This window comes from Pinus tabuliformis, chromosome 7, assembly GCF_031772625.1.
Source record: "Pinus tabuliformis cultivar Carrire ecotype Pingquan chromosome 7, CPIR1, whole genome shotgun sequence".
Lineage (NCBI taxonomy): Eukaryota > Viridiplantae > Streptophyta > Pinopsida > Pinales > Pinaceae > Pinus > Pinus tabuliformis.
The window spans coordinates 1398736001-1398760373 of record NC_142293.1 but is presented as its reverse complement, the minus strand read 5'-3'; the positions used below and the strand labels follow the sequence as shown (position 1 = coordinate 1398760373).

Here is a 24373-nt window from a genome sequence, read left to right as displayed (position 1 = left end):
TTTTGGCAATTATTGTATTGCCAGTCATATCCTTCATATTCAACAGCTCAGATTTACTTCAAACCAATATTTGTCAAGGCATAAATATGCTCCTCTCCCATTGCAGACATCATACTAACAATAAGATCTTCAATATCTAAGTAAGAAGTTGTTCATCAAAAGGAAGCCTAAAGATCATCCTTGGTCTTTCCATTTCATCCTCAATGTTTCTTGTATTGGTCTTTATAAAGTATGAAGACTCAAATGGTACTCTAGAAGTTTCATTTCTAGAAGAACAAATGGCACCTACTTCACCTCCTTCAAGACCACATATTGTTGGTGTTGTTGAATCATTGGTCGCGACACATTTGGGAACATAGTCAACAGTTTGAACATCTCATTTAACTTATGCAAGGTTCTTAATTCTAAAATCGAATTGATGAATGTACAATCCACTTCTACCATTTGTTGTGGTGTCAATTATCTTCTCCTGCCATGTGTTGTGTTTTCAATCATCCGCTTCTACCATATGTGTTGTGGATCATTGAGTTGCCAAGTCATATTCATCAATTAAGATTTACTTCAAATCGATATCCTTCACAACACAAATATGCTCCCTTCCCATTACAGACATCATAGTGACAACACAATTTTCAATATTTGGGTAAATAGTTATTGGTCAAAAGGAAGCCTAAGATTGTCCTTGGTGTTTCCATTATCATCCTATAAACTCACAAATCAATCCTCAAAAAAGTCAATCAATTGAAAATCAATGCAAGTAACAAGTGGGACATCCCAATTCTTATTCCATTGAAAGCAATATCATCCAAAATTCCAACCACAAGTTTCATTCACCAAGAACTCCCCCACTAGTACCTACCTTGTTGCCTCAAGAAAAATGACGCAAGGTTGGTATAGCATGTTGTTGATGAGACTTGTCTATGAAAGAAAAAAGAAAAAACTTCACAAGAATGGTTGAAGGGGGTGAGAGGGAAGATATGGAAACTCGACCAACGTTCAAATCAGTAGCCAAAGACTGTATCCTTAAGCAGTCATGTACTCCATCAAACTTCATCCATGGAAATCACAAACATTATGGAGAGCTTGGCCTCATTTTCTCCCTCACGGCATTCCATTTGCCACAAGCTTACAAGATCATCTCAAAATGTGCAAACATAAATAAATGTAGCCACATAATATTGACCAATCCACCTCAACAACCTACCTGGCCTGACCTTGGCCCCTTGTGGTATCCAATCTTCATAGGATGCATCTAAATGAGCAGTTGTCTATTCCCTATATTGTAATCAGAACCAACTTCTATACATCTGAAAGCAAAGATCTATTATAAAGATGTTACTAGCAATGAAAATATATCCGACTAATAAATAAACAGTGACCAGCATCACATGCATGTTGCTCTCTTTGCTCTTCTCACAAACCTTCACATCACATTTTAATCTTCCAATGACGAGATTTAGGAATTTTCAATGATGAGGTGAATAAATGCCCACTAACAATTATTAAACCTAAAGATTCCAACAACCCAAATTCGATCCAAGTGTTAATGGGTGTGCATGAGAGTGTGGCGCAACCATATTAAGTGGAGCACACACGGGTATATTAAAAAGCATAGCACACATTACAACTTTTGTTCTCTCCAAGTGAGCGTGAAAAGATATCATCAAATGTGCTTGCACAAGATCTTATTCTCACAGTTGTTGTCCATGGAATTAATGCACTAGATGGTAACAGTGATGTATGTCTTGCAACAACAACGACTCTGATGGAGAGGTAGAATGCCACGATGGGAAAAATCGCATGCAAACAGTTTATGTGGGAATGACTGAGAGTAATGGTTAGGTCTAAGTGATAACAACAACAAAAATTAGAGCTTGAAACCGATAGGCACATTATTGGACTGCAAGAAAAAGGTCTAATGAGCTTAGGATTGCTCACACACAGAGAAACAACTAAGGATAGAGATAAAGGTACCGTCATATTTGATATACGTAAGAAAAGAATCATTAGTACAAAAGAAAAGGTATACAAGAGGACAAGCGAAAAGTATTGACAACCAAGGGCCTAGCCAAAATGTAAAATGCCAAAAATAATCACTCACCTCTGGTACCACTGTTAGCACACACAAAAATACATAAGAGATAGATAAGCATGTGATCCATATTATTTACATGTACATATAAATTCATGTCTCTTTTACCCTTTGTTTCATATTCCAAGAAGTCTCTTGTACTCCTCATCATTGTTCATGTTCATTTGAGGCTTTTTGCCTTCCACTCAAATGAATAATACAATTTCACACAATCCCCCAAGGTTTATGTTTCCAACAAATTTGACCCTCTCACCAATTTTGATGCAACTCCTATTTATCCCTCTATTTATAATACGTTTGAGTGAGATATAACCTCAAGTAATTCACATCATAGTCAACATTGACCCTTGTCTGATTCAGCGTTTTTAAAATTACTAGGGCGCATGAACATTTGGAAAGTTGTACATGGGTACATGTGTGCATATGTATATAGGAATTATACATGTTTTTCATACATACATATACATCTATACAGTGTTCCACGAGAACATGTTCCCTAGGGTCGAGTGAATGCACCCCACGCACTAGAGATGGGGGAGAATTCTGGGGTTGCGTTTGCCCACGCACCCCTTTTGGGGAGTCATGGGAGACACGAGGGGTGTGTTTCCCAATGTGGGGGACACGACTCGCCAAAAGGGGTGCTTCTAAGCATCCTCCCTCACAAAAGGTGCTTATAAGTGTCCCCCCTCAAAAGGGGTGTTTTTGAGTATCCCCTTTTGATGGGAGAGACGTCCCACCCTCGAATTTGTCTAATAACATTTAATATAAAGAAAATAGAAGATTTAAATAAATAAAAAATTGAAAATTCACGTATTAATTTGAAAATTCCCCAATGCCCATTTTTTACTTTTCAATTTAACTTTTGAGTCATGACACTAGATATTGATGACCTTAGACTGATTATTGACTCCTCACTCTTAACTATTTTTGAGTTTGATAGTTATCTGAATTTTGAATTTAGTAATTTACTATTTTAGTGTTCAAACTACTTTTCAATTTAACTTTTGAGTCATGACACTAGATATTGATGACCTTAGACTAATTATTGACTCCTCACTCTTAACTATTTTTGAGTTTGATAGTTATATGAATTTTGAATTTAGTAATTTACTATTTTAGTGTTCAAACTTCAGTATCTAGTATATAGTAATATACTAGTCTATCTTGCTTTTAATTTAGATTCTAGAATGATGAATGATGAATGATATTATGGCTCAATGTATTTGAATATATCATTATTGAATCTCATGGTATGGATGAATGATGACTATGTCATATGAATGATGTATGTATCAAAATGAATGATGAGGATGGATCAATGTATGTCATTATTTAATTCAATTATGAATTTAAATTTTATGTGTGGATCAATGTATTTACTATTTCTATTAGTCTATTTATTCTTTCATTTTTTAATATGAGCTTGAATATATATATCCTTACGTCCCCCCCAACCCCCAAAATTTCCCTACAATTTGAGGGTGCTCCCACACGTCCCCCCCTATGCGTCTCCCCGCACCGGAGCCTTGGTGGAACACTGCATCTATATATGCCATGGAAGTGTTTAAATTTCACACTAGGGACAAAGAGGAAGTAAGAAAAATGCTTAATATCTTTTGATTGTCAGCAACCATCTAGTAATCCAACTCAAGGTATGGGCACTTATTACTAGTCATTTCTAAGTGATCAAAACTAGTGAAATTATTAGTTCCTTATTCAAACATCATATGTCCACTAGTCATTTCTAAGTGATCAAAACTAGTGAAACTATTAGTTCCTTATTCAAACATCATATGTCCACTATACATTCTAAACTATTTAGGAAAGGCACGGGATATTAACAAAGTTGATGAAATGTCTGAAAATTTTAAATTTACATGGATTGAATACATTATGAGTGGACAATGGCCAATTCTTACATTTTTGGTGCTTCATGTTTATCCCATTTCATGTTCAACATAAGTCTACTATCAGCGGAAAGCATATTCTCAATTTTTGAGGTGGTTTCTTCGTTATACATTTGAAAAACTGCTTGTAATAAAATTGTTGAGCATTCTCTCAATCCAAAAACTCTAACAGAAAAGCATAAACATGTATCATGTTAGCTCTTCATGATTCAAATAAAATCACACTCTATCCACAAGAAAAGAAAAGAAAAAGCACATAAATCCAACTCCAGCACATAAAGGTGAGGCTTCTACAGAGTTGGCCCCCAACAGATAACTCATTACTAAGGTGCCAAACAGATGGTCAACCTGAGGAGAAAATTTCTAGCATTGCAACCCCTACAAATAATCCATTGCATTACGACCCATTACTAAGACACCAAAAAAACATAGTGAAACATTAACAAAGATGGGGTCCCATTTGAAAATGTGACCTTTTTGACAATAATAAGTCCCCTATCAGTGAGATAAGATAGAGAGAATAGATAAGATTCACACTCCAGTGGTAGCTCTCAACCAATCACGCTGCTACATTAGCTCAAACATGAATGACTTCTACCTGTAAGGGATCTCTATCAGAAATATTGGAGGCACTTCAGTATTTTAGAAATATTGTCTTCAAAATGTCATAACAGAGTTATTAAAGCCCAAATAAACAATAAAATGCATATGATGAGGTGCTAGCGATTTTAGGCAGAGTTGGGCAGTTGGTTTGGAACAAGTAGCTTTATCTTGGCCTGCAAATAAGAATATCTATACAATGACAACTCTGTGAGATCCTGTCTATCTGTCTAATTACCTGTACAATGCTGCCAATTTGTTTATTCAGGCAGTCAATACACCTTACTGCACCCTACAAATTGGAAGTGAAACATGATAATCAATGCACCTCACATTGTCATAATTTCAACAGACCTCAGAATACAATAGATGCAGCCACATAGCACTCAGAAAGCTTCCAAAGTCCTCAATATATATCATATTGAATAGACATGCTAGCTTATAACAACTGCTATCCACTATTCCAGATACGACAGAAAAAGAGGCAATTATATTCACAACAAAACAAAGCAAAGAGTATCTATATGAATATCTGTGGTTTACAATGGAACAGTTTATTTATTTAGTGTAATATGGAGTTATAATGGACACTAGATAGATATCAAAGCTCACTATGCCGAGCTGAATGGGTTAACTCTAAGTTATCAGGATTCGGATCCAGATGCGTATGCGGATATGGATCCATCACATTTTTTAAAAGCCAGGATCCCGATACAGCGGGGAAACGGCATGTATATAGTAATAAATATTTTCCAGAGTATGGAAAAGGCTACAATATTCATGGTTACTGGTCTAACCTCAGTTGATACAATCTGAAGATCTCAGCATGCAGCTGCAGCTACATCATTATGTGTAGACAAAATTGGCCATCTAAAAATAACTTGTAACTTGTATGTGATATGTAATAGGGGCGACTTCCACCCTCACAAGATACTTTTAGGTCTTGAGCCATTAATATGTTTCCTTACTTTCAAAGAAGATAAACATTAGCAATTATAGTTTGTAAAAATACAAAATTTTAAATATATAATTATATTTATGTGATATTTAATTATAAATATATATTTTCAATATATGATATAATAAACTAATATATTTAATTTAATAGATATATATAAGTTTTAATATTTCTACTTACACTGCAATATATAAATTATAATATAAATATAGAACTTAATTTTAAATTATAATCTTTTTGAAGTCTAAATTTGAATCTTATATATATAATTTTAATTTAGAAATATAAATATAAATATAAAACTTAACTTTACAATACCAAATTTTAAAATTTAATTAATATATATGAGCTTACAATATTATAAATTTAAATTTGTATAATATATCTGTATTATTATTATTATATATTATAAATTACATAGTTATTAATATTAATAAGTTATAAGTTGAGTTCATTAATATAGGAGCTTACAATATTATAAATTTAAACTTTTATAGTATTATCTGTATTATTATTATTATTATTATTATTATATGTTATAAATTATATAGTTAATAACATTCATAAGTTATTAGTTGAGCTCCAACATCTGAACGTGAATAATCTCTAGAACATTAATAAATTTTCCGTAAATGTCCCCAAATGTCCCCACGTTCCAACAAATGGTCAGCCCCTGGTTTCCCATACCATCGTATTTCTAACATTACTGATATGTTCCATTCGTATTTCTAACATTACTGATAATGTCCCCAAATGTCCCCACGTTCCAACAAATGGTCAGCCCCTGGTTTCCGATACCATCGTATTTCTAACATTACTGATATGTTCCATTCGTATTTCTAACATTACTGATATGTTCCATTCGTGACGGGATGACCCAGCAAGGGTCCCGCCATGGTGGCTACAACCAACCCACCGAATGCATTTTACCAGCCAGCTATTAACGGTGGGTTGCATTTTACCAGCCAGGTATTACGCTAAGTATTATTTGGGAAATAAACTCTTCCGTGAGCAAATGGACCCAAAGCTAGGTATTTATTCAGCGAATGTTAACAGTGTGTTAATTCAACAAATATTAATAGAGTATTAATTCAGTGAATATGAACTTCTCCCGTTTGAATTCCGGGGTGCACATTATGGTGAAGAAAACATTTTCATATGGGTCCTTAGGCGGATCCAAGCGAATCCGGATCTCCGGATCCAGATCTGGGGATCTGCGAATCCATCCCCCGAGGCTGACGGATCCAGTAACATAGGGCTAACTCAACTGACTGTCCCCAATGTTCTTAGGTACTTAGCTAGTTCTATGACAGCAGGTAGAGCCGGTTCAAATCCCCATGGGTAAAATCCCAAATTGCAGGAACCGCAGTTTGAATTCTGGGGTGCACATTATGGTGAAGAAAACATTTTCATATGGGTCCCTAGGCAGATCCAAGCGAATCCGGATCCAGATCCGGGGATCTGCGAATCCATCCCCCAAGGCTGACAGATCTGGTAACATAGGGCTAACTCAACTGACTGTCCCCCTAGCTAGTTCTATGACAGCAGGTAGAGCCAGTTCAAATCCCCCTGGGTGACATTCACTAGTCAAAACCAACAGGTTTACCAGCGATGCCATCCACAAATGTTGGGAAGCATTCATTGGATTTCCTCACAAGGTTTTCATTAAAGATAAAATAAAACCAAAAAAAAAGTCATCATGCAATGTTCAACCAGTGAAATAAACCTACATATAACATATATCGCAAATAACCTACACTGCAAAAATGATGGGAAGTGCAAAACCAAAGAGAATCATTAAACCATGATAAGTTTTTCAGAATCTTGATATTTCATTTAGCTATATAATAGAAACCAAACACGATACAGATGAATGCCTGTTCGCGGTATCTTGGGAATGGTGCTTTCTAGTATTTCTAATTTACTATATGAGTTCTATATACAATCTTTATATTATTTCTTGATTTAAAATTTCAAGATATCCAATATTTCATTTCATCTAATACTTCAAGGGATGCATTTTAGTGGGCATAGGTATTTTATTTTAATGGGCCAGTTCGAAGCGAAGATGGAAGACAATGTTTTTTTTCAATAATGGAAGGGTTCTACCCTTTCATAAATGAATATATCCAGTAAAAGATTTCAAAAAAATTCAGTAAATAAAGCAGTAATTGTCCTAGTTTCATAATGAGGGGTGAACCTATTTTAGCAATTTGAAATTTTCCTTGGTTGCCATGTTGTGATGTCAACTGCACTTGCATTATCTTCCTCAAACTGAGCCCGCAGGCTGATGTTTAGGTTCTGAATCTCTGATGAGGTGAGGGAGCATTAGCAGTCTCACTATGAGAATTTTCCGAAACAATTCTGAATTTACACTGGCAGGAATAAAGTTAATCCTTGTGAGCTCCAAAGCATTATCATTCTCAAAACAATAATACTCATAAGGGTAGAAAAGGTCCTGAGCCCAGATGGGGCAACATCTATGCAATGGTTTCATTCTGAAGATCAGTCATCATCAGGGAGAAGGGTAATACCAAACAAGATGAATGGAAGTCTTGGAGGGAGGTTTAGTTACAAAAAGGACTTCAGTCCCCTTTCACCATGTGAATCATTCCTGAAGGTTTCACCTCTGAATAGAGGATGGGACCAGTTCCAGATGAGCCAATAAATCTGCAATTCACCAACTAATCAGAAATCTTAAAAATAATTTATATTTTTGTCAAATTTTCGACAATTTTTGTTCAAGATAAAATTCTTCTAATTTTTAATTTCCAGACCATTGCTGAGTTATTGACGTACAAGATTTGGCAAAATTGGATCACACAGAACAACATAACATGAAACTATTGGCAACAAAGAAGAGTGTTATGTGACAGGGAATGATTATGCACAACTTAAACAAACAGCAATTTTTCATCCAAATTGATGGGAGGTGCAGCAAGGTTTCAGGTTTGTTAAATCCCTAGTGGATCTAAAAGGAAGGTTTGAACAATGTTGCAGGAAGCACCCCCTCCCCCGGTTCTAAGGCCCAAAGCGCGTCCCGTGCGGATGCGTCCAGGAAGCGTCCCCGGAAGCGCGATTCCAAAATTCAGAAGCGCGCTTCCGCCTGTTTTGGATGTCCTGTAAATTTCCGAAGCGCGCTTCATACAGCGCTTCGGCCGTACGAAACGTGGCGCTTCGGAGGGTGAAGCATACGCTTCCGTACGATTCCGGAAAAGCACCGCGCTGTTTAGAAAATCAATTTTTTTTATTTTCTTGTTTAATTTTAGGTGAGTTTGCTTGTTGAGGGTGGGTCCACCTTGGGTTAAGGTGAGGAATGAAGGAAAAAAAATATTAAAATATATATATATATCGCAGATGCTCCCTCATGGTAATGTTAAAAAGTAACATTCTGCTTTATTTTTCATTTTCATCCTTTTACTTAAATTTTTAACATTACCATGAAATGACTCAAGGATGTTTGAGAGTGGTTCCAACCTCATTGGACTTCATATGGAGAAAACAGAATTTCATATCCTATTCAAAATTCAGCAGACTTAACAGTTTTCAGGAATTCAGGATCAATGGGATTGTGGCATTTCATTAGATTATATCAAGTATGAAGGTATGCAATTAGCATTTAATCAAGAGCACCAAGCCCTATATGTACCTTAGTGTTGGTGGTGTTAATTGTTGAACTCCTTTGTCACGCGGCACGCCCTTAGCAAAAAATTACCTTTCAATCAAGTCAAAATCATCGATCAAGCATGTTAAGCTTTTTCTACCATATTTCAAGTCTTGAATTAGGTAGTTTGATCAAAATTGGGCAATGTTGACTAATATCCCTAGACAATCGAGGTAGAGACAAAGGCTAGACAAGAGGAAAAGAATCTATATTCTAGATGGTTGATGCATCTAAATGGTTGATGCTCGAATAATTAATCATTAATGTACAATGGATGCTATATCTATCTTGATTTATGCAAAAATATGCATGTTTTCATGCCTTCTACAACTAATTTGGTATTTGGGATGTTTGTTTTTTTGAGTATAAATGCAAACAATATATAAATATATATATAGCACACGCTTCCGCAGACGCTTCTCTTCCTAGATTTTTGGAAAATGATGCTTCCGCGTCCCCGCTTCCAAAAAACGTCCCCACTTCGTGCAACATTGGGTTTGAGTTTACTGAGTCCACAGGTCCAGGATTCTGAGCCAAGGATACAGAAATACGGGAAGACCTAGATTCATGATAACTTGCTTCACCAAGTAACCAAGGATTGCCATTGCACTACCATGTAAAGACTCACGAGGGGTCCTTCTAGTGAGATCTCCTGCCAGGATCAAGTAGATTCATCAAGCCAAAAGAAAATTGAAACCCTTGTGTATAAGAGGAGAAGGTCACAAGGGTTTGGATGCTCAAGTCTGCAACTATTTTGGGTGCCTAATCTCTGGATATATTTGGTTGAGGTTGCTCATCATTTAGTTCCCTTCTTTTCATTTATACCATTGGTTTCTTCAATACCTTGGTGAGTTATACTTCTTCAGTTTGGTAAGGACTCTCAAGTGATGGTCTAAACTAGATCGGAAATGGGCTCCCAACGTGCAAGGAATTCCATGTGCTCACAAGTGGCGTTTTGAATTAGACTGGAAATGGGCTCCAGGCAGGGAATTCATTGTGCTCACTATCAGTCATGAGTGTGTGTCATCCCGCTGAGATGTAAGGGATTGGAAAACAATTCTGAATGACTACTGGGACTGAAGAGCATGAATATGAGACAATAACAGCCATCACTATTCTTTTATATTAAGAAAGGACTCCGTTGGGCTGCTGGGACAGAAAAGAATGAATATTAGACCAGTGTAGATCCATCTTAACCCCAGATTTAAAAAGCACTAAGAAGGCCTCAAAAGGCATAGAAACATAATTCTCTGGGTGCTTAAAATTTCTGGGGTGAAGATGGATCTATGCAGGTTTATTTTATTATAGATTTTTATGATAATCATGGTCTCCTTTTAAGAGTTGTTTACTATTATGGTCAGCTATTTTATAATTTTCATTTTTATGGACTTCATTTTTTTCAATTGAGTCTTTTTAATGTTACAGATGTGACATCTCCCTGGGTGTAGATGGTGCTATCTATTCCTGGTGCAACGAGAACAACTATTACTTTTTGTGCAACCAGAATAAAACTTGTAATATAATAAAGAAACAAAGATCAGAATGCTTTGTTATCCATTTAATTATATACTTCAAACATTTGGTAAACAGTATTGTTGGTAGAATGGAAAACAGATATTGCCCGAACCCGAATCTCAGATATCCATTAAAATCTCTATCACGTTTTCTTGACATCATCAACTTTGTAAAATGCTAGTGACACGTAATCCATAATCCACTAGTAACAAGTAATCCATAATCTATTAAATTGATAACCTGCCGCCCAGTGAACTTCTTAAGCCTTTGAAGATAGGTACCATCAAGTGCTTTAAGACACAAGCACTTCCGTGTCCATGGAATTGTCAACAACGATAACCAAAAACTGCAATTACTTTTGAAAAACCTTTAGTCAAATCAATACAACCAACAAATAATTTCCAACTTTAATAACTAATCAACATTTGGAACCTGCATAATTACACTATATACAACAGTATATTGAATTGTACGTCCAAAATTGTACAATTGTTTAATACCTGGCTTTTGATGCTTTTAATGGCAGCAATTAGCAATTTGTCTCCAGCAATCTTTCTAACCATCTTTATAAGAACTTCTCGAGATATTCTCCTATTCTGTAATGGCCATGAACCAACAGATCTCAGCTACTGAGATAGTTGAAAACTAAATGAATTAAACTTTAGAACATAACTAGCTAGTACAGAAGTTGTAGAAATAACCTTAAAATTGGAATAGTGACGCTCAAGTGAATCAATACTCGTTTTAGACAAGTGCCTTTGAATAACAGAAAACAACATAGGAAAAGGCATCCACGCAGAAGTTGGCATCTTTACAGGTACTTCTACATGTCCCTCAATCTTTTTTTGGTCTTCCTTTACTGGATAAGACTGCCGGTGCCTCGCCTGGATGATAGAACCAAGAAAATTTGCTATAGAAATTTGCCATGAGCATAATTGGAGCGAATCAACACACATATATACCACAACGATCACTTCAACATGCATATCTATCATCTCATCCACAAAGAGTTCAAGTCACTTTATTCTGAGAAAATGACTTTCATAACAATCTCAATCTACAGATCTGCTGTTCAATAGAGGAGATGAAACAGCGGTCACTGAGATGTATATAAGTATGCTTCACTGAGATGTATATAAGTATGCTTGGAACCTCCCTTAATCCAAAGCAAACTTTCTTGGCACATCAGGAATGGTAAGAAAGCATAAATTTAGAATCATTCTCTGATGGATGAGCCTACCTGAGAAAGAAACCAAATTTTAAGAGAATGGAAACTGCAAATATGCAAACATATTTCCATTTGTAAAAGTAAACGTAACTTTTGAAGAGTTTAGAGAGATGAACCCAAGCAAGCTAAGCAGGAGAAAACCACAGCAGAAGAAAACCCAATTGCCTTTATCTAGCAAAAAGACGGGATATCTTTCTACATTTTGTCCCACAGGACAACGTCTTAACAGTGGAAAACCATAGATTGAGATGACTCCTGCAACCATGCAAATGTGTCTACTGTAACAAGACACAAGGCCAATTCACCTGTTAGATAGCTGCCACATCACAAAAAATGTGCATGAAAGAAGTGCTATCTCAATTCAGTGAAGACAGCAGTCTACTAAAGTCATTCAAACTGCTCCATAGCAAATTGGAAAAAAGCTGACATACTACTCTAAAGGACTGGAAAAAGTGATAACTGCTCAGAGTAGTTTTGAATCTCCTCCCATGGATAGTTTTGGGATGGCATGGCTGAACAGGCATGAGTGGAAAGACCTATGGGCATGCATTATAGATGAAATCACTATTTAGATAATCCAGTAATAGGTGGAAGCAATCTGTCTGTTATGACACAGAGATTAAGGATTAAAAATTGGTGCCTGGAAGACTAAATCAAGCTTCCATTCTACTCAAGAGGACCATTGACTTAGTATAAATAAATTACTTGGTGCCTTTAAGAGCACTCCGGCCAATCTGAAAGTCGCCATTATCACTAAAGCAATAAAGAATGACTTACACTTGGAACTGGTTGCTAAACTAATTTAAAGCACAAATAATCAATGTGCCAGATGGTTAAGGAAGTTTGACCATGTTGGAGAATGACAAAAGTTAACATCTTAAAGGAACACAAAAAAGTTTATAGATTTAGTAGAAAAGAAAAGCAGCACAAAGATTATAACATTGGTTTAATTATTAGAAAAGAACAACCAAATCCTTGGTAAATACACAACCCAGTTTATTTTATGTACAGAGGCAGGATATGAACCAGGAAGCACAGCATAAGAGTTCATAAAACAGCATGTTTTTCAATAACAAGTCTTAGATGAGATTTGCAATGGAAATAACATGCAAGGCCTTCAATTGAGGGATCAATAAGGGTAACTCCCAGCATCCTTGTAAGGACTCAGAACCTCGTGGCAACTACAAAATCAGTCATGTATGTGATGTGTTTGAGAAAAGGGGTATATTGTATTATGCATATCATCTCAGGATAGAAAAACCATAACCTGTTTTGGAAGTAGCCACTTCAAGCAAATGCTAATTATTGGGACATTATCTGGAGCTAATCCTTTCTGCTGATCATCTATGTATAGACTCCAGAGTATCCTTGCCACCACACAAGACCAGATGGAAAGAACACTTGCTATGCAGCTAAAGATATAGCCATATACATTGAAGCAGGACACTTAGATGAGTGCGTAAGGACTGAAACAGTTTGAATGAAGACAACACTGCAGAGGAATGGCAGCTCTGAAGCAGGAGGTGCTGAATGCTTGGAAACAAATGACTAGTTATGAATGATCTCAGGAATAATTTCCAAGGGGCTCTACACAAAATTCAAAGTAGACACTGCACAAAATTGAGCACTTGCATTTGTAGTCTTCGGTAGAAGCACTCGTTAACAAAGAAAAACGATGACCAACTCACCCCTTTCCGAGTGTCTTACTATGTAATTGGTAGTTTGATCTATTGACAGGGTTTAATAGACATTGGTATCCTCACAATGGAAGTTGGAAACCAGTTTTAGTTACTAGATCTTCTGTAAATCAGACTATAACCACTACTTCGAACTTCATAAACTTGGACTTTGAAGAAAAATTCAGTTTCTTTCTTTCCCAAAGACAATCTCAATTAACATTTCCAGGAAAGATATCAGAAGTGTTTGTCATAGTGCTTCTAAGAATTTAGAACGCAAAATTTCTGTAGGATTTCATTTGAATATATAAATATAAAGGTTACCGACTATGTATGATACTAGGGACAAGTCTACAACTATTATGACAAGTAATGTATAATCACTATCCATCCTTTCCTAACTTCACGACATGAATTGCGAAATCTTCAATCAGTAATTTAGTTGAGCAATTATACTTATCATAAACAAGCCACACAATGATCTTACCATCTCATTAGGATACCCTTGCTGCCAAGGACCATCCAGCATTGTATGTTTCGCAGTCGCCAAATTGCTATGTGCAAAGTGATCCGCTTTTGATCCAGGGTAATCTATTCAGAAGAACATGATACAGTAACTAATCATGAGTATCAACTTGTAACCAATTCCCGGCATCTCAGCTCCCCTCCCCTTTGAAAACTTACCAAAAACTTGTAACAAAGTTGAGCACTAGTTCATCTACACAGTATGAGAAAGGACGGGAGAAAATTACCATGCATTTGGGTAGAGACTTTAAAGCTCACAACGTACTCTGGATGAATATGAGTATTCATGTGTGTGCTCCAAATAATAAAATGTTTTGGATTTTTTATATCATCAACACCACTGTCGCAGTGTTCATTGCTAGGATGAAATTGTTGAGAGCCAGGTTGAACCTGCTCCATGTTTCCCATTATTACTCGGCATAATACCATGTGCCGTAAGCCATTTTCGTCAACATCTGAATAGCCAGCACTGCAAATCATCCAAATGATAGCATGACACTATGACACTTTTTCTAAACCAAATGCGAAACACAAAGGACTCGGAACTTGGAAGTAAAGAAATGGTAAACATAAGGCAGCTTCTAACATCCTCAAACGTATTCCCCGAATTGAGGACAGAAACACTAAATGTAGATAACTGGATAGACTATAACACACCTGACATGCGAACAATCTTCTGGAGAAAGATAAACACCAATGCCATAAGCTGCCCCATTGTTGGGTGTATTGGTTTGGCCAAAACCATGTAATACGATGCCAGCTACACCCTTCCGAGAAGTACCATGCCAGGCATATCTGATATTAGCTTTGCCACGGAATTTTCTAGTAATCTCAACGTGATTTTGAAATGCCTGCAATCGAGCCTGTGCCGAAGAACTTGATGGCACACATCGATAAATACCAACAATGCTGCTAAATGTTACAAGTGTACTAAGACCAGCCAGAAACTTGTTCCTCACAACTACATACTCATGATTACCATTCTCTAATTTAATTAGTTTGTCAGCTAACTCACCATATCCAAAAGTTTCAGAACTATTAATACAAAGGACAGATTGTGATTCACACACACCCATTCCATAATCTGCATTTGTTGCATTTGTTTCTTTAGACAGAAAACCCTTGCTCAGGTTCCCAGTGTCGCTGGAGTCTTGCTCCAATTCACTGGACTCCGTATCCAAAGATTGGGACTGAGATTCCTCTGATTGGCAATTAGTAACAGATACCTCGCCGCTATTTTCCGACTTAGAACTCTCTATCCCACTTATTCCAATTTCAACCTTGACCTCAATTTATCGAGCTCGTTCACTGCTGAAACAACACTGATGAGTTCGTTCCTTGTTGCCATGCCCGCCGTTTAAGCAGCCGTGCATCTCACTGCCCTCGAAGAAATACTTGGAAAAGAAACACTTGCCATTTTGATCTATCCAAGCAATTGATCGCTGAGTTCCTGTTGCCAGATCGATCTGAACCATCCGTAGAAAGTCAAGCAGATTCAAAGAGCTGTCAATTGACACCTCTGCCGCTGATTTTCCAGACTGAAATACATTCCTCACAGAGGCAACTATATTTTCAAGAAAATCATTCCACTCTCCTTCCCAGAAATACATGACCCGGGACGACAACGCACTCTTGCTAAAATTGCCATAATTGTGCAAAACAACTTTTCTAGAACAACAATATTTTAAATCATCTCCATAGCATTCCAAGGCCTCTGTCTTACGGCGCTTAGTTGATGGCGTTGGGTTAGTTACAACACCTTTCGCAGAAGAAGTGAATGCAGTCAAATATGCTGCACATCGACTTGCGCGCTTTCTTTTTTGAACTTTGTTAAATTCGGCCAGCGCTTTGTTGTTCTTCACTTACATATTCATGTTACAAAACCTTTCAAAACCTAAAACTAAGAACTCAAAAACAGAGCATTTACAACACTATAGTACAGCTCTCCTTCGGAGAGAGGCCGAGAAAACCCTGTTCACACAAAGGGAGATACCAGTATACAAATTAATTTACACTCCCGTGAACCATTTTCACGTTTTATTACAACCACAATACAATCAAAAGGGGACAGGAAATCACCAACATGCCCTGTCCTCAGAAACTGAACAATTCCTGGAAAAAAGAGAAACCAAAAAAAACAAAAGACGTTCAACGTATTAATCCTATCTGAACATTGTATACACTGAAACACCAAAGAAAGCAAATCGCCCAAATGAGCCAATCTCCAAGTTTCAGCTACCAGGACAGATTCAACAAGCAGATGCCTTAATTTAAGCAATTTTCCAGTCAAATGCAAACCCTTCATTTAAATAATCTTCCAGTCATATGCAAACTATGAAGCATTCTTTCGACCCTTTTTTTGGAGATTTTACGAAACCTTTAAAAAAAAATATATATATATATATATATATATCTAAAAAATACAATGAACAAAATTGCAAGAGCAATCCCAACGGGGAAATAAATAGCAGTCCCTACTGAAAACAACAAACAAAGTCCCAGCCCCAAAAAATTAAAACAAAGCAAATCAGCAGTCCCCTGCTAAATTACCAAATTCCCATATTCCGATTTCACCCATTTTGTATAAATATAACCCTGATATTTTAATTTGAAGCTTGGAGCATAACCACGGATATGGAGAAACTCTGTTTCCCCTAAGCTATCATGTATAGGCAACCCGAACAAAACAGAAAATACCAAAAATTTGAGACATCCCTCTGAAAATAAAAATAAAAACCGCAATTTCAAGGAAACGAAACAGACGCAATCAAAACAACATACTAAGAGATTGCAGCAAATTAACAGCAAAGGAGATCTGATAAAACCCTAAAAAAATTATTAAGTCATAAAACCTGGTCATCCGTTGAAAAACAAAAAAAAAAACACTTCATACATCAAATTTACCCAGGAAAATTTGCAGTGTAAGATCAGTGCCTATAGTTTGGGGGGCTCGGCGCGGCTAACGGGGCCATCTCCTCCAAATTTCGCTCAGTATCGGATCATAAAAGGCCTGAAACCCTAGCTCGTACGCCTGCCTCGCTTGCCTGTGGAAATTACATCCCAAAAAAAATTAAAAATAATATTTCATTCAAACAAGCTCTCTTTCTTTTTACACATCGTCATCTATTGCATGCGTCTTATCGCGCTTGAAGCCGTGGGCGCCCCCCACCCTGGCTGTCAGGCGGTTACCCCCGCCTCACGCAAACGGTGGTCGGTTACTACGGCTTGCTTGTGAGTCAAGGCACTGACCGGCCGAAATTGCTAATTCCGGTCAACACTGACCCAGATTGAAGCCGCCCGGAAAGTCGTGCGAGGCCGGGATTTAAGTCTCCGGTTACGGCTTTGGAAAGTAAAATAAGTAATGCGAAGCGTTGCGGCCGTGTTTTCTATAACGGTTAATTCGTCGATGCCACGTGTACGATGTTTGCCACGTGGGTTTGTCTAGATAAGAAGGGGATGTTCTTTTCGGTTTGGTGGGGTCCACAACAATAATAAAAAGCGCATCAAATCTGGCTTTTTCGAAAGTGATACATAAAAGCTAAGTCAATGATCTTTTCGATCAGCGAACAGCATGGTGTTACTCCCTTTACCGAGATTTAATTTTGTGTGGAACATAATATAGCTGTAGGATATTGAGCTAATGTCTCGAGGAATTCGGCAAATTAGGTTAGGTTTAAAACATTTCATTAATTTGATTATTCAACTTAACAAGGGAATTTTTTTTAAATTAAGATGGAACAAATTTGTAGAATTGTAAATCTCTTAATTTTGTAAAAATTCAACCAAAAGTTTACAACTTTTTGTTCCCTCTCTATAGATGTAACTTATAAAGGATTTAGTTTGATTTATTTATATTTTTATTAAAATTTATATAGTGGATTGAGAATAGTGTATTTGAGATATTTTATATGTGAGACAAAATAGCTTCCAAAATGGATTGTACAACTTAATAGTAGATATAATAGAATAGTGTATTTGAGATATTTTTATTTGTGAGAAAAAAGAGTTTGAAAATGGATTGTACACTGTAATAAAATAGAATTGTAATAAAATAGAATAGTGTCTTTGGGATTTTTTTTATGTGTGAGACAAAAGAGTTTTCCAAGGAAAAAGAAAGGGGTTAGTGAGTCAAGTTAATCAATTTCAAGATGAAGATCACTAAGATGTCATTTAAATTTGATCTAAGTTCTTGTGAGTCGAGAATACATGTTTTACTCGTGTGTAATTACCCTTGGGTCATTTATGGAATATAAGGAAGCAATCAAAGGATTTTCTTAAAGACATTTTTCAAGAGGAAAAAATTAAATATATAAATATAAAATACACACACATATAGTCATAGTCTACCTGTTATATATTTTGGAGCTTTTTCGAGCATATTTTTTGATCAAATTTGTGCAGAATCTGGCAAGAATCTGTTGGAATCACAAGTTTGAGTTATGGACTCTCCATAATCCTACTGCCCTATGGTGTTTTCAAGGTGTTGAATCCATATATGCAATCAAAAACACATTTTGGACAACAAAAGATCACGATTTGACCAAAAAATATTTCGTCGAATTTCGGCAAAAAACTTCAAAATATATAATAGTTACACAACACACATATATATATAGAGACTAAGAGAGAGAGAGAGCGGGGGGGCAAGGGGCTCAGCTATCTCAATTAGTTGAAACAAATTGTTTCAATGCAAAGTTCATTGTGAAGTTCCTAATTCTAGTTTGAGTTTGACTAAGTCTTGTTGGGTTTTAAATCACTATTATGGTTGGCATTTGGGTTTTTCTCCATATGAAGGATTCCATGAGGTTTTCCTTGGAAAAAAATATTATAATTATGTATAAGTTCCAATAGAACAACTTGATTGATTCAACCAATGTCATTAAGGCACAATACAAATAGAAGTTGCAAGATCCATTCCCATTGTGACATTAAGGGTTATCGATTACTTATATCACTCGCAATGTATCTATTATCTATGAAAACATTTAAAGAAAGATGAAAGGATTCTCCATGAATTATTTCCTTCAAAAAAAAATTGATTAGTTTGAATAATGTCATGAAAGTATAAAGTCAAGGCAGGTCATGAAATCCATTCTCGTCAAGTCTTCTAAAGTTACTAATGAATTATCAAGTCCTCTAAAATTAATAATCACTTATGTTGTTCGCAATTTATCAGTTCTCTAAAGTTACTAATCACTTATGTTGTTAGTAGTTTATTGAAAATATTTTTTAATATGTCAAGAAAAATGAATAGATTCTCCACAAATTATGTTTTTAGAAGAATAAATAAGTACTCAATTACTTTGAATAATTTTATTAAAATGTAATATTAAGAAAGATTAAAATCCATTTCCATTCTATTTTTTATATTTATTAATAATCTTTAATATTAATTTATCCATCATCCGTTAAAATATTTCAAAAATGATGTAAAGGATTTTTCACACATTATTGCATGATATAAAATCAAACAAATCATTAAATTTTGTTTGGGATAGGGTAGGTGCCCTCTATGTAGAGCTAAAGAATAGTGTATTAGTGTATTACTACTCTATTTTTTTTTTGCTCTTTTTCGAAAGAGATACAAGCATAGGTATTTCTCTTAAACTTAATTTATTTTTTAGGTGGTTCACTTTATTACTCTTTTTCAAAAGAGACACAAGGATAAGCATTTCTCCTAAACTTCTTGTTCAATGTACTAATCTTGTACCAATTATGTCCTCTAACAACATCTACTTGCTATTCTTAGGAATCAATGTAGATAATCACGTTCTAGACAAACATGTCATAGCATGAGATTCAAAACCGGATAGGGAGGAAGACAACAAACCAACCCCATCATGACCTACAATTGCTTGACAAACTCTCATAAACTTAGAATGAGATAGGTGCCCTCTTTATAGTGCTAAAGAGGAGTTTATTACTTCTCTATTTATTTATTGCTCTTTTCCATACAAAGTGCAAAGATAAGAATATCTTAGACTTGAATAAGTCTTTTTGAAAATGTCATTATTATCCTTGTCACAGGCAAGTGATATACGCATTTGATTCAGTGTTGCCTACTAATTAATCTTTGCTTTGACTAAAAGTTAAATCACAATATATAAGGTTCACATTACCAAACAAATTAATTTATTGTTTAAAATATACAAACAAAATTAATTTGTTGTTTAAAATATTTTAATTTTATTTATTTAAATTGCCATTGGTTTATTCTTTTCACTCTTATTGTGTAATCATATTAATGTACCATCAACCACATCAACTCATAAAATAGAACTACCATCCCATGCCACATTGCTAGACCCGAGCCATTATGGATTGTGTGAGTTGGAGGATAAACGTACAACTGCATAATCTTTACCTACCTTTTAGTATGAATTCAAAAATCGATATCTCACTTTTTCATGTTAATACGTGTCCATTTATTGATGGTGAGAAGACATAACCAAACAAATCCAAACAACGTGAAGACTCAAAACCTTGGAACATTTTATAACACAACACGCCTAATAAAAGAAGACATGAATTGAATCTAGAATTTTATACTATTTCCATTTTCAACGTGTAGACATAAATTCATAACAATTGAATGTACGCTGAACATACTTTATATTCATTGATCTATAAACATATTTTACATAAAAACTAATGATAAATGTAGAATTAGATTTTTGTTGATACTTAATATGTTATTTATCAACTTCATATGAAACATATACAAAATTACATATTTTTATCATTTTATCAACACATGCCTTAAGAATAATCAAATTTAAGGGTGCAAAATTTTCCTTAAGATTTGATCCTTCATAATTATAGTGATTCACTAATTCTTAATAATTTTATATTAAGCCTTAAAGTAAATGCACATCTTTCTCGTATTGAACAAAACATCACTTAAAAATTTTAAATATAAGAATTTTTTACTTTTAATTGTCATACATATAATTAAAGTTGAAATATTTTAATCATAACTCATGTTCAATTATTTGTATATTTAATATTTATATAGAGAGAGCACATCTTCCTCATACTTGTAGAGAAAATGCATTGGAAACTAACGCAGTGTACCGTCATCTTTGTCTTTATTGTTTTTTACTTTTATTTAACTATATTTAAACTAAATGATGAAGACTAGCTAGTATGTAGCCTTTGTTAAAATGTTATTTTAGAATTTGATTAACACTAAAAAAGACATATTAATTTGGTGAACATCCTTTATCACCATTATATAGTTCTTGTGATTATTTTTCAATATAAACTATTACCTCTCATGTCAGTGTTCATAAAATTGAATAGTGTCACCATGTCGGTCTTCATAATATTTAATAGTGTAGAAATTAATGTGTAGATTCAATATTGCTCATAAAATTTGTTGAATCACAAGACTTGAAGCTACTATGTTGATCTGTGGAAGTTAATTCACCAACTAAAACAATAATCATAGAGATGCAAAAAGAAACATCACAGATGCACAAAGATTTATCTAGGGAAAAGCAATTGCTCAAAACCCGTTACTATTTATATTGCATTAATCAAAGAATAGAGAAGAAATACAATGCTCGATCAAGCTTGAGGACACCTTGCAAGTGTATAGTCTATTCATCTGCCTAACTGATTGAACCTGGCCCATCACTTAGCCAATTTCAAGCCTTCCCAAGCTCCTATTTCCTTGCATTGTTCCCTTGGAAATTGGCCCAATTTTTTAGGAATTTCACACCAAGGAATTGCACAATAGCCTTAGGCCAATCTCTGACTACATGCACCACTTTTACACATGGGAATATGCTACAACTGATAGTACACTACCTTGGAATCTCCATCTCAACTGGGTAACTCGAATTCTCCGCATGAAACAATGATTTTGGGTTGATTGATCAATTAATTGGTTGATCACTAAGTGTGGTTGAAGTTTCACATCCACAAATAGACCTCCACTAGTTCTGCTGACAATTAAAACTAGTTAAACCGACAGTAACTCAAATTAATTGGAAGAGATTGCTACAAATTAGCAATCAATCACGTAGAATTGAACTCAAGTGTCTCCAACTCGAATTTACTGAGTTAACTAAGTGAAAAGAGCCATGTCACCTTAGTTAACTACCTCCAAGTATTTTATTGAAATAGAAATTCAAATTTTAATATAGTTTGACCAAGGCAAAGTCAAAACTAGATTTCTTTTCTACATTTTCAACACTCCCTCTCAGCAAGAAAGGGATTATCAGATACCCCAGTCTTGCTTCTATGAAACTTGAATTTGCCTCTTGACAAGGCCTATGCCAAAATATCTGCATCTTGTTCCTTTGTTGGAATGTATTGCAACAACATAATCTGCCTCTACACACAATCTCGTAGATGGTGATACTAGATGTCGATATGCTTGGATCAATCGTGATATAAAAGATTCTCAAATAGTTTGATACAACTCTAGTTATCACAGTAAATAACAACAGGATCCATCATCTAACCAAATAACCCAACAAGAATCTTTCTCATCAAGATAGCCTCACATGTTGCTTGACTGGCAGTTATGTACTCTGCTTCTGCCGAGTTGAGTGTCGCAAATCTCTGCTTCCTGCTGTACCAAGAAATTGTTGTTGACCCAACACTGAAAATTCCTCCTGATGTGTTCTTCCTGTCTAATGCACTCCTCGCCCAATCTGCATCTATGAAGCCTTGCAACTTCACTCCCTCTGTCTATTTATACCAAAAACCAAATTGAGTAGTGCATCTAAGGTATCTCAACACGTGCTTTTCTGCCTTCCAATACAGTTTGGTTGGCTTAACCATTGCTTGGCTGAGTTGGTTAACTGCATAACACATGTTTGGTTGTGTGTTCACCAAATACGCAAATGAACCCACAAGCTTCCTGTAAATGGTAGCCTCCATTACTTCACCTGAAGTAGCATCCTCTTTCCTCCAATTTCGTGCTAGAGGAGTCTCAATGGGTTTGCACCTGTCCATGTGGAACCTCTGAAGTATCTCATTGGCATACTTGCCCTGAGAGACAAAGAGTTCCCCATATCCTTGCCATACTTCCAAACCAAGGAAGTAATGCATGAGGCCCATCTCCTTCACCTCAAACTCCCTTATAAGGTCCTCCTTGCAAGATCTGATCAATTGCACATCAAACAATGTAAACTTTGAAACGGGAACTATAAACTCAAAACAGGAACTCTGGCCAAAAAACCCCAAAAAAACATCAAAAACAATGTTAAAAACGAAAAGTGTGTATACTGGAACGATGTTTTTATTTTTTAGGCGTTAATTTTGAACATGTTTTAAAAATGGCAGTGAATACGAAATTTATTATGAAATTTTTGTGCAAACTATAGCTTCAAAATTAAAGTAATGATACTGGAAGAATGATCTTTTTTTTTAGGGTCAATTTTCAAAAAAAATTAAAAGTACTAATAAAACCAATTTTTTTATGTCTCCAACAAAGTTATTTTTGAGGAAAAAACACATTAATGTTTTTGGTAGAATATCATTTTTCTTTTCTAAGTATAAATTTAACGTGTTTTCAACCACAACATGCTAGATACAAAAGAAATTGAAATTTTTTCAACTGTAAAAATAAAAAACCATGACATTATGAACAAATTATATCACTAAATGAATTCCAAAGTCTTTATTTCTATACTGAATAAAACAAACATTATATCTCTAATTTGATATTGCATTGTAGATATTTAAACAATAAAATTTATCATACTTAAGACATATAAAAATGCTTCATAACTTCTCATTTAACAACATATGGAAAACATTAATTTTATTTGAATATACGATGCATACATCAGTTATATAAACTGTCTTAAACAATTATTCAAAATCACTCATATTTTCTTGCGCACCATCAGAATTCACATCTTCAGACGAGTGACTAGATGCTGACGAAGATGTTCCATATTATTCTCTTTCATCAACTAGTGCCCCATCTGAGTCCACATGTGATCCGGATTTAAACAGGAACGCAACAAATTACAGAGATAACCATATACACAAAGATGCAGCGGAAATAATACTTCGTTTCATTAATGGAAAATACTGAAATATGCTTACAAACAGAAATGGAAATGAACTAGCTAGGGCGATGGTAGCTTATCTCTGAAAGAGATGTGATGGCTACATGCCTCTGAACTGTGTTACAATGAGGCTCGAAGGCCTATTTATTGTTGAGAAACAATGGAAAAACCCTTAAC

At 35.3% G+C, this 24373-nt stretch overlaps 1 pseudogene across 1 annotated transcript in view; it reads right to left on the bottom strand.

The window, feature by feature from the left end:
- Nucleotides 1–16743, bottom strand: part of LOC149252897 (inactive poly [ADP-ribose] polymerase RCD1-like) — a 70711-nt pseudogene extending 53968 nt beyond the window's left edge. Inside the window, exons 1-8 of the transcript XR_016265463.1 lie at nt 16716–16743; nt 16159–16277; nt 14823–16021; nt 14393–14634; nt 14128–14231; nt 11438–11620; nt 11237–11332; nt 4838–4891 (exon numbers count right to left, since the gene is read on the bottom strand). The product of XR_016265463.1 is annotated as an inactive poly [ADP-ribose] polymerase RCD1-like (transcript). The remainder of the gene's footprint in view (nt 1–4837; nt 4892–11236; nt 11333–11437; nt 11621–14127; nt 14232–14392; nt 14635–14822; nt 16022–16158; nt 16278–16715) is intronic.
- Nucleotides 16744–24373: the final 7630 nt, after the last annotated feature.